Raw genomic sequence first — 5,106 nt, 5'->3', positions numbered from 1 at the left:
GAGTCTCGAGCCACATTCCTGATGATGATGTGGCGCCTCCTCGACCTCAGGTATATTTAGGCCGTCCTCGATCCAAGAGTGGTGAAGCTTCATCAACCTATAGTATATATAGGTTAGCCTTGTTCCATTTCTCCACAATCTGAATCAACACTAGTCTAAGGCCTTTTCTTTGTTTCCACTAGCTTTTTCTCTTTGTCTTTTTGCATTTTCCAGTCTTGATCTTGTCGGGGGTCTTGACAGTGCTAGCAAGAGCACTAACTTCCACCCAACGAGTCAAGTAGTCAGAAACAATAATAACATACTCATTGCCCGCAGTCGACTATGGAAAAGGTCCCATAAAATCAAACGCCACAAACTCAAATAGATGGGAAACTGCAATTGACTCCAATCGTCCTTCCGCAGCACGAGGGGGAGTATTACGAGTTTGGCACCAAACGCAGGTACGCATATACCGGATAATATCATGTCGCATCTCCGGCCAATAGAAGGATCTGTGCAGCTTTTCAGTCACACGACGATGTCCCATATACCCACAGAGAACAGGAGAATCATGGTAGGCATGGAGAAACTGTGGAATAAAGACAGAAGGCACCACCAACCGTAAATGATCATCAAGATCCGTCCCCACAAAATAAAAAAGGTTGTCTTTAAGGTGATACTTAAAATGTAAATGCCGGAATGGCAAGTTATCAACAAGTAATGCAAGATTCTCAAACCCATCTTGAAGTCTTCGAATCCATGGCTCAAGTTTTTGAGCCTCACAGACCTCATCAAGAGAAGGTAGATCTTGCTTTGCGCCTTGTGGACACTAAACATTAAGTACAGCAACCGCCGACGGCACAAAATCCTCGTCTAGAAAATCCACAGATGCTGGAATAACAGGCTCGTCAGAAACATGAGAAAAGAGTGGAGAAGGAAGAGGAGCTCAAGAAAGGGCATCAGCATCAGCTATAGAACTCCATGGGCAATGAACAACATCAAAATCATATATCTGAAGCTTCAAAGCCTATCGAGTAGTATGACCAACCAGGTTTTTCCGCTTCAATAATGAAGTAACAGTAGCATGGTCACCTTCAAGTAACATCCGAGAACTATGTAGATATGCATGAAGTTTCTCAAAACCCCAGACTACTGCTAAACACTCCTTCTCCGTCGTGGAGTAGTTCATCTCCGCTGGTTGTAACGTATGGCTTATATACGCAATGGGATGGTGCTGACCAAGCACACTCAAGCTCTCTTGCATGAACACACCTCCAAGACCAACGTCAAAAGCATCCACATGCAAAATAAAAGGTCAAGTGTAGTCAGGATATGCCAAAACTAAAGGAGTCGTCAATAGCTCTTTGAGATCCACAAACGCCCGCTCACAATCCAGAGACCAGATGAAAGATGACATTGATGACTTCAGCAAAACTCACAATGGTGCAGTGCGATCAGAAAGATGATCCACAAAACGACTGAGATACTACACCTTGCCCAAGAAGCGCTGCACATCATTCACACACTTCGGAGTAGGGAACTTTAAAACAGCCACAAGTTTGTTAGGATCAACTTGCAAACCTTCACGAGAAATACAGTACCCAAGATAAATTGTGTCCTTGGACCCAAACACGCACTTCAACCGCTTCAGCTTTAAACCAAAGTTGCATAGCTGATCCAACACTTTACAAACATCACGAACGTGCTCCTCTCACGTCCCCTCCGAGTGGATCGAGACATCATCAATGAAGTCAGCAGTCACCTTTGGCATATCGTAAAGAACCTCGTCCATCATCTGCTGAAAAGTTGTTAGAGCATTGTTCAAACCAAATGGCATCACTGTCAAGACCCCCGACAAGATCAAGACTAAAAAATGCAAAAAGACAAAGAGAAAAAGCTAGTGGAAACAAAGAAGAGGCCTTAGACTGGCGTTGATTCAGATTGTGGAGAAATGGAACAAGGCTAACCTATATATACTATAGGTTGATGAAGCTCCACCACTCTTGGATCGAGGACGGCCTAAATATACCTGAGGTCGAGGAGGCGCCACATCATCATCAGGAATGTGGCTCGAGACTCAGGAATCGGGAAGTGTCTCGAGAGTCAGGAATAGGGAAGTGTCTCGAGAGTCAGGAATAGGGAAGTGTCTCGAGAGTCAGGAATGTGGTCTGCAGGTCAGGAATCCAGCAAGAGTCAGGAATGTGGCAAGAATTGGGGGATTCCTGACAGCACCCCGTCCTCAAGAACGAGTGGAACGAGGATGTGAACGAGAACGAAGAGGAGGATGAGATGAGCGGCGAGGGATGGGAGATGGAGAAAAAGAATGAAGACTGGGACGAGAAGGATAGCGGCGGTGGAAGTCCTGAACAAGGTCAGGAGAATGAATCAGGTTGTCCGCAGGTTCCCAAGTGCGTTCCTCATGTCCGTAACCCTTCCAATCGACCAGATAGTAGAGTTTAGACCGTGAAATCTTGGAATCAAGGATGTCCTGAACCTTATACTCAGACGTTATTTAAAAGTTATGGAGTTCTTAGGTGTGTGAACCTCATCTTGTGACGAAGCCTGATAGGAGTAATCGTTTCTACATTAGCTATCATCCATTAAATGAAGTGATAATCCCAAATATATACCCTTTTTCTCACACTGTTAATCTCCTGGATTTGTAAGTGACTAAATTTTTCATTTTATTTTAGTCACTTAACCACACTTTTGACCACTTGAAGGAGTCTCACTCACAACTTCCATAAGTCTTATTCCAAACTTGGGGACTTACTAGCCTTAAAAATGGTATCTATACCACTCAACATTTGCACTTGGTCCAAGTGCTCCATGTGTTTAATTTCATGATTGACACCTAAAGGTACCATTAATATATTAGTTTGTTATGTTAAGACCATGCCCATTCATCCACATGTAAAATGAAAGGTCAAGTGTAGTTAGGATATACTAAAATTGGAGGAGTTGTTAATAGTTTTTTATGTCTGCTCACAGTCCATAGACCATATGAAAGATGATATTGACAACTTCAACAACACTTGCAACGGTGTAGTGTAGTTAGAAAAATGATTAACAAGTGAGATAACTTAGTGAAGTGTTCAATGCTAAGGAATGGATCTAGGATGATCACTCATGGATAGATGGCCCAATCTTTGAAAGACGGGACTGTGATGTATATGGTGTTAGATCACCGGTGTGACAAAGGTGCTTATGATATTCCTTTTGGAGGTGTGTTGATGTAAGAGAGCTCAAGTGTGTTTGGTCTATCCCATTGTATATATCAACTAAATATTACAACTAGTAGAGGTGTTTAGTAGCAATTTGCGATTTCGAGAAATTTCATACATATCTATATGGTTTTCTAATATTATTAAAAGGTGATGATGCTGTGGTTACTTCATTATTGAAGCAAAAGAATTTGGTTGGTCATACTGCTTAGTGGGTTATGAAACTTTAGATATATGATTTTGATGTTGTTCATCATCTGGGGAGTTTAATGGCTAATGTTGATGCCCATTCTCGAGCTCTTCCTTCTTTGCTCTTTTCTCATATTTTTTATAAGACTTTCGGAAAATAGTCCCATAATTATGGCTGAAGCATTTCATGTTTTGACCTCTCGGTTGGGGATACACTACACTTTCATGAGTGTTTATCATCCATCGTCAGATGGTTTAGTGAAATAGCTTGTTTAGACCTTCAAAGGGATGATCGTGAAGTATATAAACTTTCAGGATTCAAATTGAGATGGTTATTTGCCATCTCTTTTGTATGCGTATGTCACAAGGGTGCAAATTTTTGTTAGTGCTTCACCTTATAAACTCCTATATGGTCATAATCCAATACTATCAATGGAGTTAAGTTTATCTTATATGATTGCCACAAGCTACCAATGCTAAATCTTTGTGAGACACAAATCCCTAAGCCCTAAAGTAAAGTAGAAAGGGTGCCACATGGTAGTGTAAGCTCCTGAGTTTGGACTTCCCGGGAGGTCACCCAGCCCAGTACTATTCAAACCCAAGGACGCTTAACCCCAACTATCCCAAGACCCTTAACCGATTGGAAAAGGGGGTGCACTCTTGTTCATGGGCCCTTTCCCTCTATATTTGAACCCTATGGATCGTCTTTCAAGTCGTTCCCTTTGGTTGCTTATAATCCACCACGCTTCTCTGCAAGTTCACGCCCTCGTGAACGGAAGCTGAGAGCCGCAGCTCTCCCGAGAGCCTCGCTCTCTTGACACCCTACCCCTCGGGTCAAGCCCAGCGGGAGCAAACTGGACCAGCCAGATGTCAATCAACATGTGGTGTGATTCCCCTAGCCAACCAACAGAGTCGGACCCAAGACCCCTCTGATACCAAATGTAAGCTCCTGAGTTTGGACTTCCCAAGAGGTCACCCAGCCCAGTACTATTCAAACCCAAGGACGCTTAACCCCAACTATCCCAAGACCATTAACCGATTGGAAAAGGGGGTGCACTCTTGTTCATGGGCCCTTTCCCTCTATATTTGAACCTTATGGATCGTCTCTCAAGTCGTTCCCTTTGGTTGCTTACAGGTAGTGGTCGAAGCGGAAGTCCAACAAATATAATATAGTTAGACCAAATATTCTGATTTGGAAAGTCAAGAGTGGGAGTGGAACTCCGAACGAAGTGCTCAAGGGGTGAGCAGGAAGCAATTGAGGAATGAGTCTCTAAAATGGGACACAAGAAAGACTAACACATGGTGAGTGTCATGATATATAAAAGTGTCAAGAACAAGTCCAAGAAGGAGTCTGAGATGGAGCCCGATATGGACTTGAGATGGACCCAAGATGGAGTTCGAGATGGAGTCTGATATAGATCCAAGATGAACTTGAGATGGAGTCCGAGATGGACTCGAGATGGAGTTCGAGATGGATCCGGGATGGAGTCCGAGGTCGAATGGAATAAAACTCATGGAGGTTGTGAGCAAAACTCTTCCAAGTGGTCAAAAGTGTGGTTAAGTGATTAAAGTAGAATGGAAAATTTAGTTGCTTTACAATCTTGGGATCAATATTTAACAAGTATACTTCCACTTGTCCAAGCAAAGTTTTCTGAACACCTGGGTCATATATAAATGGGATAACAATGGTGTACAACTCATCATTATCCACTAC

This window comes from Selaginella moellendorffii, unplaced genomic scaffold (assembly GCF_000143415.4).
Source record: "Selaginella moellendorffii unplaced genomic scaffold, v1.0 SELMOscaffold_7, whole genome shotgun sequence".
Lineage (NCBI taxonomy): Eukaryota > Viridiplantae > Streptophyta > Lycopodiopsida > Selaginellales > Selaginellaceae > Selaginella > Selaginella moellendorffii.
This window is presented reverse-complemented; position numbering follows the sequence as displayed.